This window comes from Tenrec ecaudatus, chromosome 17, assembly GCF_050624435.1.
Source record: "Tenrec ecaudatus isolate mTenEca1 chromosome 17, mTenEca1.hap1, whole genome shotgun sequence".
Lineage (NCBI taxonomy): Eukaryota > Metazoa > Chordata > Mammalia > Afrosoricida > Tenrecidae > Tenrec > Tenrec ecaudatus.
This window is the reverse complement of record NC_134546.1, coordinates 35,015,501-35,031,229: the sequence shown is the minus strand read 5'-3', so window position 1 is coordinate 35,031,229 and position 15,729 is coordinate 35,015,501.

Genomic DNA, 15,729 nt, shown 5'->3' with positions numbered 1-15,729 from the left:
TGAGCAGCTGCAGCTCATTAGAGAGGGGCTCACCCCTTTGGGGGCTCCCTTCTGACTCAGTTGCCCTGCTGAGTAAAATGGTTCGAATCATGCCCTGGGATACGCCCTCGTTGCCTCCATTTCCCCCTTTCTCCTTCCCATTGAAATCCCGAGTGTGTGTGGAGCAGCAAAACTCCCTCTGCAAAGGCTAAAAATACCCACATGACCCAGGTAGACTGCCAGACAAACAAAGCAGTCTATGTGCTCCTCCGGGTTGACTAGAGAACCAAATTCATCGACACTCATCTATGTGTAAGAGAGAACTTTATATCAAGAAGTAGTTATACATCTATCAAACATCCCAGCCCAATCCAGATCAATTCCATACGTTCAATATTAGCTCCTAAGTTCGATAGTAGCCCATGAATTCCTCTTCAGACTCACGCAACACATGCAATGGTGCCCAATGCAGGACGATCGCAGGCCAGTGCGTGGAAAGTGTGTGGACCCATCTCTGGGGCTCTGGCTGCCATCAGCGTGGTTCCATGGGGCTTGTCAACAGGAAGGTGTAGCAGAGAGAGAGTGTGTCCCACCTCCTGGGAGGAAGGGAGGGAGTTGAGAACACATCCTCAGGCTGTGTCCTGATTGACAGGCTAAACTCCACCCCTTCATTCTTTTATGAAGTCGACATGAAATTGCATTGCTACCGCCATCTGTGTTGGGAGAAGTACAGCCAGAGGGCTCCTTCAAAGCGAGGTTTGCGAGACTTTGTTTCCTCTGTGCTTTGGACATGCTCTCAGGAGGGACCAGTCCCTGGAGGGGTCATCACATTGGGAAAGCAGAGAGGCAGCTGAAAAGAGAAAGATCTTAAACTGGATTGACATGTGAGGTAGTTAGTTTATTGTGCCAACCTGGCCGATAAACACATGTGGGGTTCATTGAAGGGCGGAGGGATAAATGGCTTGTTGAGGCCTCCTCTTTCTAATTCTCGGGTCTCTTGCTTTGTGATGATTGGACCAGGGTGCAGCTGCCTTAGCCAGTTCCCTGCTTTAGCTGGCAAGGCTCACTTCCTGTGAGACTTCCCTGAGAAGCCGCATGGACCTACCCCGATGCAGCCTGGGTGCTGGAGCAGCCATTTGGAGACCCCTGCCAGCGCTGAGATGCTTACACACTCACTGATTCTTTCCTCCTGCAGTCAGCATCATTGGGTCTGTTTTGTGAGATGGAGGAGGACTTTGTGGATTGGTGTTGGACATTTGGGTTAATATTGGACTTGTGGGCTTGGGCAGCACTGGGTTGGGATGTTTTCTTGATGCACACATAATCTTTATATAAAACCCTCTCTTTTACATGAGTTTCTGTGGATCTGTTTTCTAAAGTACCCAGACTAACACAACATGATAGCTGCAACAATGAGCTTCAACATAGGACAGATTGTGACGCGATTTCAGGACCGGCGGTGATTTGTTCTGTTGACTCAAAGGCAGTGAGTTTGGTTTTGGTTTGGGGGTGGCAAGCACACCTGTCCAAGAAGAAGCCCAATAATTAGCAAAAGGTCCCAAAACAACAATAATGACCGTCCAGTAGGTGCCAACTTATGGTGTGTCAGAACAGACCTGTGCTGTTAATGGCTGCCTTTCCAGAATTAGACCTCCAGACCTTTCTTCCGAAGAGACACCTTTGGGTGGGCTCAAACTCCCAACCTTTCAGTCAGCAGCAAAACTCCTTAACCACTGGTACCACCCAGAGGCTTCTGGGTAAGGTCCAGGGGCTCTGCTTTATAGATGGACAAACCAAGACCCAGAACAGCAAGGCCCCTGCTCCATGGTGAGCAGAACAGCCCAGCCTGGTCCATCAGCTGTCCATTTGGTCAGTGGGGGAGTGAGGACACTCTTGGTCCATGGCAGGTGCCTTCTTTCAAGGAGAAGACATGGCGTGGTGGAGGGGTCTCAGGACAGGGTGTGTTGAGGGATAGGCGTCCTGGCTGGGTTCTCGGATCTCTCTGAGCCCCTCTTCTGCAGCATGAGATGCCTCAGAAGGCACCCTTCCAGGAGCACCGCTAAACTGAGGCACAGCTCCTGGCAAACCCTGGTGCTGGTGGGAAGGGCTGTGCGGGCTTCCTGGCTGAGGAGGGAAGGAAGGTGGGAGGGCTAGCCATCTTTGTTCCCTCGCCTCCAGACTGTACCTGGAGGAAGGCTGGGCCCAAGTCGACTGCCCTGTCCCTGGCCAGCCGCCACCCCCACTCCCTGGAGGCAGGCGACTGCTGCGGGCTCTCCCCACAAGCTGCTTCATTAAAGGTTTGTTCTGTGTAGTTGCAATCAAAATAAACAGACCCGCCTGAAAGCCAGGGAACCAAAAACCAATTAAGAGGGAATGGCGGAGCCGGTGGGGTGGTGGAGGGGCAGAGTGGCGGGGTTAGTATGGGAGGAAGGGCTGGGAAAGAGGCTGGGGCTTTCCAAAGACTGTTCCCATGGCAGCCAGCTTCCCAAATAGTCTGGGAATAAAAAAATAATAATAATGAAACTCACTCCGGGGAGGAAAGCCATCCTCGTAGGAAAGCCCCGTCTTGAGACTGAGTGAATCCCCTGGCTCTGGGCCCCAGAGAGCGCTTGGGCTGGTCAGCACACAATACCACCACCATCACCACCAGCACACTCACTGGCCCCTGAAGAGCTGGTGTGGAAACAGACCCTGTGGAGGGCCAGCCTGCCCTGTGGGGGGATGGGAGAAACATGATGGTGGGACAGTGGGGCGGAGGGGCGGGGGGCGGCTTGGAGAATCTGAGGGCAAGTTCAGGCCCTGACAGCCAGAGGGTGTCGCTGACGGAAGGAGAGCAGCAGCAGCCTGAGGAGGAGCTGGGGAGGGTGCTTCAGGAGAGGGAGCAGGATCACCAAGGCCGGGGGGCACCATCGGGGCAGTGGGGGAAAGAGAAACTCGACAGGCTGGGTGCCGGCCACCATTTGACCCACTCTTGGCTGAAGGCGACCTGGGTGTGTCTTGGTGGGCTCCCTGGAGTATTCCGTGGCTGATTGCTTCAAAGGAGCATTTTCTCCTAGGAAGCCTCTGGATGGACTAACCGTCCACCTCTAAGTTAGCAGATGGAGGTGTTAACTCTGCACCCCCTGAGCCTCTGGAGCTCACTGGGGGTGGGGGTGGGGACGTGAACCTGAGTTGCACCCAGCTCCCTACTCCTTCACGAACTGAATCCTGGGGCTAAACCCCCAGAGACGCAAAGGCCACGAGGTCCCTGGCTGGTGGAACCAGGGACAAACCTGTGCGCCCTGCCTATTCCGCCCTCCCTGCCCCTGCTGGTGCAGTGGTGAAAGCATCCCGTGGATAAACCAAAGGCCATCAGTTCTATCCCATCAGCCGCCAGCCTGAAGGAATTAAAAGGTCTGTTTCCATAAAGATTCACAGGCTCAGAAACCCCAGGGGGAAGTTCTACGCAGACTGAAAGGACCTGACTGTCCCATATGGTTTTTGAACCAGGGCTTCTAGACAAACACCAGCCCCCTGCCTCTCTCTTCTGTCCCCCTGGATTGCATGGCAATGGGGCTGGTTATCTCTGAAGAGGCCCTGTTGCCCAGCAGGGGACATCACGGTGTAGCCATCTCCAGGTTCCCTGGTGGCCTGGATCCTGTTTCACTGATGATGCAATGAGAAAGCCTGAGACCCTATCAGGTTGACATGCAGATAGATGCAAAATAGGAATACCCGCCAGATGAAGTTAACCCCTTCTCACCCCTCTCCTTCACCCCTCTTCCCGGGCCACGGAAATAAGCTCACTGGAATGCATTCTCAATTGAGGGAAGTAACCACCTCAACCCCAGGTGGGCTCCCAAGAAGGTCTGACAGGTAGGAGCATTACACACACACACACACACACACACAGGTGTGATCAGCAGTGTGGGTGCCAGGTCACCTGGCCAGCCCTTGCCCAGTGAGAGGGCTCCTTAGAGGGGCATCTGAATTGTGCAGACAGGACCCAACTCTGCCCAAGAGGAAGGAGGTCCTTCTGTCAAAGTGGCAAGTCAGCGGAGCATGCTCGAAATGGGACCACCCTCCCCCTACTCCACCCGCACTCCCACCCCCAGAAAGCAAAGCACAGTCCTGGACTCCTAATTTAATATCTGTTGAAGGTTCTGAGCCGAGTGAGGGGACTATGGGCCAAGAAAAGAGCACTGGGCAAGGAGTCCAGAAACTTGACCTGAGGAGGGTGGTGGTCCTATCCTCGTGGTGGGGTACAAGAAACACAACTTTGCCATCAGAGTCCCCTGGGGAACAACCCTAGTTCTATCATCTTTGAGCCTTCGTCCCTTCCCCACTAATCTAAAGGTTGTCGGTAGAATCCATCCAAAAGCACTGCCCAAAAAAGGCCTGGCCATCTGCTTCCATCAAGATGACATCCAAGCAAACCCTGCCAGCTGCTCCACCCTGTCGGCACACAGGTCGCCATGAGTCAGAATCAACTACATCGCAACAGATGGGATCTGGTTGTCTCCTCAGCAGTCAATGGGTCTAATAATGCTTATTCCATAAGGGTTCTCTCGTCTTATATCATTATGCAAGGGGTCAGAATGCCTGAGCCAGTGGAGCACACAGTAGGACTTCACTACCATTCTTTCTTCCTTCGGGCCTCATTTCGTTTACTCATCCAATGGAACCCTGGTGGCATGGTGGGTATGTGTTGGGCTGCTAACTGCAAGGTTTAGGGTTTCAAACCACCAGCCACTCCCCGTCTGCTCCAGTGAAGACGTACAGTCCTGAAAAACCTGGTCAGAGTTGGTATGCGCGGGAATCCGCTCAATGGCAATGGGTTTCGTGTGTTTTACCTGGCGGTTAAGCATTGGGCTGCTAACCGAAAGGTCAGTGGTTCAAACCCACGAGCTGCTCTGCAGAAGAAAGATGAGACAGGGTGCGTCCACAAAGATTTACAGTCTCAGAAACCCCGCAAAGCAGTTCTACTACGCGTCTCCGGAGTCGGAATCTACCTGATGGCGGTGGGGCTGGTCTGAGTTTGCTACAGTACCAGGAAGGTGGCTGGTGATGCAAAGTGCCACCAGGCGAGGCAATCCAGGACACATCCGACAGGGTCTCCAGTTTACAAATTCAATGTTTTTAAAAGTGTTCAGTTAAAACACATCTTACATTCTTAGAAATCTTACACAGCCTTCCATTTCAGGGTTGTGCTTTTGTTTATTTGTTTGTTTCTTCTTTAAAGGAGTGAGCTGTGGACAGGGGCATGATAAGCTTCATAGGCAAGAAACAAAAGCACGGTGCTTTACCATCTTCTCCGAACTCCTCCTTGTCTTCCTCGCCCTCCTCTTCCCCATCTCCCTCCTGTTCTTGCTTCTCCCGGCTTCTCAGCTGCATTTGTTTGGGTTTTTTTTTTTTTTTAATAGTCATCTAAAAAACGGCAGTCGTGTCTTTCGGCTCAGACGGCTGCTTGTTGTCGGCAGCAGTGACTCCACCTCTCTCCGGTGAGTAGGCCAGGAGACTCGCCTCTCCTTTTCGCCCGATACTGAGAGCAAAGGAGGGCCGGTGGTGTCCTGGGTTGCCAACCCCGAGGCCAGCAGTTTGAGAACACCAGTCGCTCCCTAGAATAAAGGGGAGGCTTGCTACTCACTTAAGGAATTGCAGGACAATTCTCTTTCTTACAGGGCGCTACGGGTCGGAATCAACTCGATGGCAGGGAGTTGGAGTTCTGAATACTAAGAACAAACCAGAAAAAGGCCCAAGGGCCCTTCTCGGGCGCTCAGAGAGCCTTGACCTTCTTTTGTGTCTCCCCCTTGGGGGGGGGGTGTATAGGTTTCCATGTCCCTTTCATTTTAGGCCTTGTCCTCCTTGGCCACTTCTCCGGTTTCCCTTTCTCTCTATAGACACGGTCTTCCCCATCTCTGAGCTCTCCTGGGAAAACTCGGAGAAGCTGACGTTAGCGCCCCAGTGCGTCTGCCCGTGTTCCTCCCGGCAAAGTGTGCACTCAGCACAAAAATGCGTCCCGGGGCCGCCTTTGCAGACGGCCGGTGCTTTTTCATCTGCGAGGCTCGGCCTGGCCCAGGGCTGTCTCTGTGGAGCTGGGTGTCCTGTCAAGAGAACACTCCTGAGTGAGCAGACACCCACCACCACCACCACCTGGCACTGTGAAGTCCGGTCCACACTCATGCAGGCCCCGTGCGTGCGGGTCCGATCAGAACCGCCCTGAGGGTTTCCCATGGCTGGTGTTTCTCAGATGTCCTGGCTGGTCTTCTGAGTTGCTTCTGGCCTCTGGCTGGTCACATCCCAGTCAAGCCCGCGAACGGCACGACTCTCCCAGGGAGTCCTAACACAACCCTGAAATCTCGGAATCATCGCGCCAGCGCCCCCACCCCAGCCCCACCTCAGTTAGGAAAAGAGACTGAGGCCCTTTGCGCCTCCCCGGACAGCACAGTGCTGGTAGGCGCTAGCTTTGGATCCGACCTGGCCAATTCTGAGGTCAGGGCTCCAGGAGGAACTCCCTGGGCTGTCCTGAAGTAGGGGGTCTCTGCTCCCAGGTGTGGTAACTGAGCGGTCCCCCCACCCTCCTTCCAACAGAAGTAAAGGACTAGCTTCCTTGCTGGCCAAGATCCACTGGGAGTGAGTCAACAAGATGATCACCTGGCGGGTGACAAGCAGACCTGGGTTTGAATCTGGGCTTGGCTAGGTAAACACAGACATGTTCCCTTAAATGTCCCTGGGTCTCAGGTGCCTCGCCCCTAAACCAGGATGCCAAGAACACATGTCCCTTGGCTCAGGTGGATGGGGGACTCAAGGGACAGAACCAGTGCATGTTGGAAACTGTGGAGCCTTCTTATCACGAGAGGGCAGTTTGCCCGTGGTTTGTGTTTCTCGGCAGCAGATCTGGTGAGGGAGTGAGACAGCTTCCCTGTCCCCGTCCCTTTGCAAGCCACCCTCCTGCTGGCTGCCACTAGCCCTGCTTTGCTGGCAGGCAGCCGCTAGGAGGTGAGCTCATGCCCAGCCCAGATCCCCTGAGAGTTGGCTCTTCTTCTCTGGGTTGTCCGAAGCCAACCAAGCAAGGGGTGTTGCAAGAATTTGCCTCACCCCTTTGATACACCTACATGGAGATCAGTCACCTCGGATCCATCTTTGCGAATCACTGACTCTGTGCCAGGCCCCGGGAGTTCACTCCGGACAGAAGCCAGGGGGCCTCCTACTGTCTTTCATTTTTTATGCCCACCAGAGTCTCTGGATGGACTCACTCACCTGCTAACTAGACGCTGCGAGGTCTGAGTCGTCTACCGTAAAGTGTCTTGGAAGAAAGGCCTAGCCACAGACTTCCCGCATCACCATCTACTGACCACCCATAGGGCACACAGTTATCCTCTGACTCCACAGCACTGGTTCTACTCCACCCCTCCCCACCCCCACGCAGATTTCCTTCTGCATTCCGAGCCATTCTAGGACAGTGCCAGGGGTATCAGGAGGGAGGGGGGTGCTGGCCTCAAGGGCTCTTGTAAGGAGTTAAGGGATCTGGGAGGTTGGTACCCAGTGCCCAGCTGTCTGAGAAAACCCAGGTGAGCTGGCCTTGGCAGAGCAGCCGACAGGGATAGGACCAGTGAACAGACCCTGGAGTGTGAATGGGGGCACTGAATCGTGCTGCCTGGGTGTTGAAGAGGAATGTTTCCCAAGTCACCCCAAATCAGCACCTCTAAAGCCTAATGCCAGGGGCCCTGGTGGCATTTAGGCAAGGTCAGCAGTTCGAAACCACTTCAAACGCTCCTCACAGCTTTCTAGTCCCATAGAGTTATAGCTCTACCCTGTCCCAGAGGGTTGCTATCGACTCGGTGACAATGTGTGGAAGTCTAATGCCAGACACTTCCATGGCTGGGCCTAAGGCACGCCCCCTACCCACTCCCACCCCCGCCCAGTCAAGAGCTATCAAGTATGATTAAGTAGGGTATGAGATGAAATAGCAGCTTCCTCTTAGAAATGTGTGGAAGTCTCCAGCGGGCTGAGTGGGGCCTTCAGGAAGGAGCACAGGGCTCAGAGAGCCCAAAGCAGCTGAGAGGAGGACTCTAGCCACAGAGCAGCTGGACGCAGAGGCTGATAGGAAGTCGCCTGCCCTGGTCCCCAAGAGAAAGGAGCTCTGAATTCAGGAATCCTGTTCGCTTAGCTGACAGCGGCTTTACCTCAGGTCACAGGGGCGTCCGTCCACACAGTGACTTCACCACCTGACGCAGAGACTGCAGCCCTCAGGACTACCCGGGAGGCAGGACTCGCCACCCTAGTTCCACCGAAAGAACAGCCTGATAGGCATAGAGCGAAACGTCAGGGGTTCATAGGAAACTGGCACTGGGCCCTGTTGTGTGGGAATGGAGGCAGGGGGCGGGGCGGGGGGCGTGAGGGGAACCTCTACTTCTCACACAGACAGGCTAAATAACTAGCCCTGAGTCACATAGTGTCCTAGGTTTTGTCAGCAGGTTACAAAGAACCTAGATACTGATTGTTTGGAGGGATACAAATGATTAGCCACCAATCCTGCCCTGCCCTGCCCTGCCCAGCCCAGCCCCAACACTGCCTGGCCCACTGGAAGGCCCTGCCTTGCAAGATGGTGCTTGGGACTTCAAAATGCAGACCAGAAACCACACTCCCCAAAAGACCACCATCCCCCAGCTCGCTCAGCTTGCTGACATTGACCAGGGACAGAAACATCCATCCAGGGACTTAGGCCACGGGGCGGCTCTATTTACACCAAGGAGCGCTACAGCGCCTGCGGCCAGGGCCATTGCATCTGTCCAAGAGGCGTGCGCTCTGCACCCCAACAGGCATGTGAAAGCTAGTGGCCAGTTGTGTTTGTTTGTGTCTGGAGAGAGAAGATCCCACGAACCCATCAGACAGGCGGACCTGGGCAGCCACCAGGCAGGTCAGAGCGACTGGTTGTGTTTCACAGCATGCTTCACAAAAGGCAGCGTTTATTGCTGTCAAGTCATGGGAACCAGGTGTGACCAGAGAAGGCCCTTTGGGGATCACTTCCAGGATGAGGTAAGATTGAGTTGCACCTGGCAAGGCAGTTGTTTATCCGGGAAGGGGTTCGCTTCGGACGTGTTTGTAACTGCCTTGTTTCAACGTCTCTTCCAACATCATTTTCGTACTCTCTTTGTACTTCTGTGAAGAAGAGGTTGTCTGAGTAAAGGCTTGCTCTCACTCAGCCATGCCCAATTTATCCCAAACACCACAGGACCACGCCCCCACAACCCACGGTGTTTGCCTGCATTGGCAGCTCCTGGGGGGCTTTCAATTACACAGCAGGAAGTGGAAGTAAGCCAACCTTTCCACAGGACCCAGTCCTAACGCATCTCCAGGTACTCCTCGCCAGGCCGACGAACCCGGCCAAACCGAGCCTGCTGCCGACAAGTCGATTCTGACTCAGAAAACTGCCCCACGCTCTGCTCTTCAAGGCTTGCCTTCAAACAAGCAGCCATCGAAGTGAGGCATCAACTACGTCTGCATGGAAGGAGCGCACCAGCCTGCGTGATCCAAGGATTGTAAATAAAGGACTCTAAATCCGAAGGAGGGACTAGTATCAGAGCTTTACTTGTGAACACCTGGTTGGCAAAAGGTCACAGATGACAGTGGAAGCCCAAAGTCCATTTGCAGGGTTCCCACAAGGACCGAACCTCCGGCAAATCCCCTCTGCCACATCATCCGGGCATGTGAGCGCCCTTGCCATCAGGCAGAGGGCATGGTAAAGTCGATGGTGGCAGATGTCGTCAGGTTACCAGGCGATGCCTGGTCATTTGTTCGCCCCTTGGACCCATTTTAAAGTTTTTCGATTTTAGCTATGATCCGCTTTCTTTTCGATGTTTACTCTCGTTGGGTTTCTGTTTGCTTGCCTGCTTCCTGTTTGTGTTTCGTACGATTTTCTGTCTATGAAATCCAGGCTAGGTAGCTATATAGCCACAGGAACTGGATTGGTAATTGCCTCACAGCGTGGCAGGGGGAAAGGGAGAGCTAACAATGCGTGTGAGAAGAAAGTGTTCTGAACTTGACTGTGGTGATGACTGTATGCGTCTGCTCCCTGTTCTTATGGATGCACAATTAAATTGCATGATATGGGAAGTATATGCCAATAAAACTATACTATTTTAAAAAGGTTTTTTTAAGGCATCTCCCCACAGCATTTCCAAGGCTGTTAATACTGACAAAAGCCAGCTGCCACATCTTTCTCCCGCAGAGCTGCTGGGGGTTCCAGCTGCTAGCCTTTCTGCCTGCTCTTGACAAACATTTAACCACTGCACTTTATAAAAGACCTCCTTTACCCCCAACTACCATGATCCGAATTCTACCTTGCAGGCCTGGATAGGACAGAGGCTGTACACTGGTACATATGAGGGCTGGAGGTACAGGGAATCCAGGGTGGATGATACCTTCAGGACCAAGGGTGTGAGGGGCGATGCTGGGAGAGTGGAGGGTGAGTGGGTTGGAAAGGGGGAACTGATTACAAGGATCCACATGTGACCTCTTCCCTGGGAGAGGGACAGCAGAGAAGGGGGGAAAGGAGACTCCGGATAGGGCAAGATATGACAAAACAACGATGTATAAATTACCAAGGGCATATGAGGGAGGGGGGAATGGGGAGGGAGGAGGGGAAAAAAAAGAGGACCTGATGCAAGGGGCTTAAGTGGAGAGCAAATGCCTTGAGAATGATTGGGGCAGGGAATGTATGGATGTGCCTTATACAATTGATGTATGTATATGTATGGATTGTGGTAAGAGTTGTATGAGTCCCTAATAAAATGTAAAAGAAGAAAAAAAAAAAGACAAACTCTGCTTGACACAATGGATGTAGTTATAGATTGTGTGATCAGAGCTGTATGAGTTTCCAATGAAATGAAAAAAAAAATAAAAGAGAGATAAATTAAAAAAAAAAAAGACCTCCTTTAAACATTTGTTTTTTTTTAAGCACCAAATAGATTTCTACCCACGGCCACCCCGTCTGCGCTGCAGCGGCTGTTTTCCAAAAGTAGATCGCCAGGTCTTTCTTCCAGGTGTCTCTGGGTAGGCATCAGCCTCCCACCTTTTGTTTAGCAGGTGAGCAAATCACCATGTGCACCACCCTGCGACTTCACGACGGTTCGCACTGACTTGAAATGCTCGAGGTGGCAGGGGGCGGGGGCAGGAAGGCTGAAGGTCCCTGTAGTACTAGACCCGCACCAGATGCAGAAGCAGGCGAGCACATCATGCTTCATTAGATACTGACCCGGTGACGCTGTGCACCTGGTCGCACAAGGGATGTGTTGACGAACAAGGAGACGGAATCTGGTGGGTGAGAGGGCACGTCATCCATTCTCACAGTGATACAAAGCAAAGCGCGGATCATCAGATAGAAATACACAGCGCTGCACAGCCATTCAGGAGAACAAAATCGTTCGAGGAAGGAGACATTTGAAGCAAGCGTTACAGCTAAGCCGGAACACATACACACTTGAGAGAGTTCAGGAAGAGCCCAGGTTACACTGATAAGAGATACAAAATATTGTTAAAACCACCGTCATCAAGTTAATACCAACTAATAGCAGCCCTATAGGGGGTTTCCAAGACTATAAATCTTTTTAAAAATCATTTTATTGGGGGCTCGTACAGCTCTCATCCATCCATCCATTGTGCCAAGCACATTTATACATATCTTGCCATCATCATTTTCAAAATATTTTCTTTCTGCTCAGCCCTTGTATCAGCGCCTCATTTTCCCTCCCTCCCTCATGAACCCTTGAAAAATTAGAAATTATTATTATTTCCATATTATTTACATCATCTGCTGGCTCCCCTCACCCACTTTTCTGTTGATTGTCCCCCTGGTGGGGGAAGGGTAATATGTTGATCGTTGTGATAGGTTCTCCCTCTCACTCTCTCCCCCTCATTCCCCTGAAGGGCCCTCCTGGTATTGCTACTCGCATTATTGGTCCTGAGGGGTTTATCTGTCCTGGATTCCCGGTGTTTCCAGCTCTTGTCTGTACCTGTGTACATGTTCTGGTCTAGCTGGATTTGTAAGGTAAAATTGGGGTCATGATAGTGAAGGGAGAGGACGCATTAGAACTAGAGGAAAGTTGTATGTTTCATCAGTGCTACACTGCACCCTGACCCTTCTGTGAGGGGGTGTCCAATTGTCCAGTTGTCTACAGATGGGTTTTGTGTCTCCACTTCATGCTCCCCTCATTCACATCAATATGATTTTTTGTTGGGTCTTTGATGCCTGGTACCCGATTCCATCGACACCTCATGGTCACACAGGCTGGTGTGCTTCTGCCATGTGGGCTTTGTTGCTTCTCAGCTAGATGGCCGCTTGTTTATCTTCAAGACTGTAAATCTTTATGGAGCAGACAGCCTCATCTTTCTCCCATAGAGCTGCTGATGGATGTGAACCAACCACCTTGCTGTTAGCAGCCCTAACTCACAGTGTCACCAGGGCTCCTTAATGAATACATAGTTCGATGCAATCATTTTGAAGAACAATTTGGCAATAAGTCCTATGGTGGAAGATATACATCCTACACCAAGTAATGACCATTCCAGGTGGGAAAATTTTGAGCAGGAACTCAGGAGCCATACACAAGGCTATTCATGCAGCTTCTATGTACTGTCAAAGAAACGGGAACAAACTCCAGGTTCACTAATAAGCAAAACTGGAAATAAATTGAGATATAGGGAGCTCTGGTGGTGTAGGGCTTACACATTGAGCTGCTAACTGCATGGTCATTGGTTCAAATCCACCAGCCACTCCTCAGGACAAAAATGGAGCTTGCTACGCCCGTAAAAAGTTACAGTCTCAGAAATCCACATGGGCAGTTCTTCCCTGCCCTATAGCGTCACTATGAGTCCGAATCAGAATCGACTCAATGGCAGTGAGTTTATAGTCTGACATAGGAATAGCATACATATATTTAAGATACATAGATTACAATGAACTTTGAGTACCAAAGTGGATACATTCAGAAAGCCATTTTTTAAAAAAGAATAAAGAATAAGTTGAAAAAGGATATTTACCGTTTCTGTGCATTTCAGAACACACAACATGACATGCTGTTTATATGGAAAACAGATCATCACATAGGGGGGAAGATGTCCATTCCTTTTAGAATGACCATCACATTCTTTGGGGAAAGAGGGACGAATGCAAGATAAGGGGCACAAAGGGAACCTGAATTGTATCTCTCATAGTTGACCTCGTTTGTTAAAGTTTAGAACCTGCTGGCACAGCGAGTTAGGCATTGGGCTGCGAGGCACAGGATTAGCCTCGGGAGAACGAGGAGGCTTTCTGCTCCTGGAAAACAAAAACAAAACACCCACAGATGCAGCAGCCTGTAGGTCACTCCGAGTGTGAATCGAGCTGACGGCAGCGAGTGAAGGGCTCTGATTATTTGCTCAGCAAAAAGATGAAAGACTATACCCTTGATGCACATCTTGAAAATGTTGCTTTGGCTATTTCTGAGAGATGCGACCAAGACAGACGGTCCCAGAAAGGACGACGGAAAGGGAAATAATGAAGTATAACCAAAAAGGAATCCCTGAAAGAGCGTTGGTGTAATAAGATCAGTATCACATAGAATAGACTTTCAGGTAAAAGGCAGCATTAGGGATAGAGACTATCAATAGATAAGGAATAAACGAACGTGACTAGGAAGCTACAGCTGTCTAAGAGCCATTGACACTTCCCCACGGAGCTCAGGTGGTACCGTTCAGGTGGTGCCGTTGGGTGCTACTAACTGCAAGGTTGGGGTTCAAATACACCAGTCATTCTGAAGGAGAAAAATGAGGCTATCTATCCCTATAGAGATTTACAGCCATGTGTGTCGTATGCCTACCTTTCAGCCAACCACTGTGGCATGGTGGATGGGTATGCTGATGGACATAAGTCAACCAGGACTTCCCCTCTGCAGATGCCATTGACAAGCCCGGTAATGTGTCCTACATCTGCTGTGGGGTCACTGTGCTCCTCCAAAAAAATCCGAACCTCTTCACCTGTGGGTGAGCAAGGACATCACGTTTGGTGACGTGGACGGACATCTTCAGTGAGATGCACAGACACGTGGGCAGTAAGAATGACCTCCAACGCACCAAAGACTCTGAGGATGGCAAAGGACCGGGCAGCATTTCATTCCGTTGCCCTTCGGGTCATTGTGACTCAAGGTCTACTCGAGGGCAGGTCACAGCAATACCTACGGAGGCGATCCTGTTTCGAAAGGATTTTCTTCATGACGTTCACAAGAACAAGGCGATGGAGATGGAGGGTAAAAGCAGTTTAGACACAGAGCAAAGTGCAGAGCGGCAAAGACAACTGCCTCCTGCCGATGGCAAGAGCCAGGACATGTCGTAACCCCTCAGTCCAGTCCCCTTTGTTTCAGGGCTCCTTCCGTATCCTGGGTCCTGCTTACCTAACAACACACACACCCTGTTGGTCTCCCGCATTCGTGTCTCAGAGACGAGCACCCTAAAAGTCCCCGTTGCTATTCCTGCCTGGAAGGGATGAAAATTCCAGGGTGAGGTCGGCACTGATGAAACACATAACTGTCCTCTAGTTCTTCAATATTTCCTCCCCTTACTGTTATGGCTTTTCTTTGTTTTACCTCATTAATCCTGATAGACTTGTGTATGTTCCTTTGTATATTTAAGATCATTCAATACATGAAAGCCAAGATAGATGACCCTTCAGAAATAGTTACAGGTGTAACGGTTCCCTGAGGAAACGGGATGTCGAGGAGGGGAGGGGGAGATGAGCTGATAGCACCGGTGACTGCATAGTCCCACTTGGGGGCGCAAACAACAGAACTGTACGTAGATGGACACATTGGAAAGTGTAAGGTGTGGCGAATAGTAATAATATAAGGGGTCCTAGGGGATAGGGAGGAGGAGGGAGGAGGTAAAGGGCAGCTGAGATCAAGGAGTTTAAGAAGAAAAACATTTTCTTGAAACTGACTGTAGTACCTATTGTACAATACTGCTTCAAGTAATTGAACTATGGAATGTTATGATTGATGTCTGTAAGAGCTCCCAATAAAGTGGTACTTCAAAAAAAAAAAAGAAAGAAAGAAAACTAAGCTAGATAAATCAGGAGAAATGTGACCAAAAAAAAAAAAGCCAAGGACCACCCAGGGCTAAGACAAAGGAGGAGTTTATACTGTTGAGAGCCTGGTTGGACTTTCAGCCTCCAGAACTGTGAGAAAATGAATTTCTGTTGTCCAGTGTCTTACAGGAGCAGTCGCTAACCAAGACATACTAGTTTCAGCCAAATCAATGAGCATTTAATCACCACATATATTTGATCAATATTCTTTACTGCTTTACTACCCACTGCCATCAAGTCGATACCAACTCATAGCAGGTCTATAGGGGGTCTCTGAGACCGTCAGTCTTTACTGGAACAGACAGCCTCATCTTCCTCCTGCAGAGCAGCTGTGGGGTTTGAACCGCTGGCATTGCAGTCAGCAGCCCAGTGCCTAAGCACAGTGCTCCCAGAGCTCTTTTGTCTGTCTGATCGGGGTAGTTATTGATACTCTTAACATGAAAACCAAAAACTAGCCTTCTGTTCACATCCCTGGAGTGAGGGAGGAGTGAGGAGGGATAGGCCAGGGCTCTCAGTTTTAAATCCATGCCAGCTGGGAGCTAGCGCCTAACAATCCAACCTCAAACTCGCTGCCGTCGAGTCGATCTGACCCACAGCGACTCTGTAAGGCAGGGTAGGACTGCCCCTTTGGGTTTTCATGACTTTGCATCTCC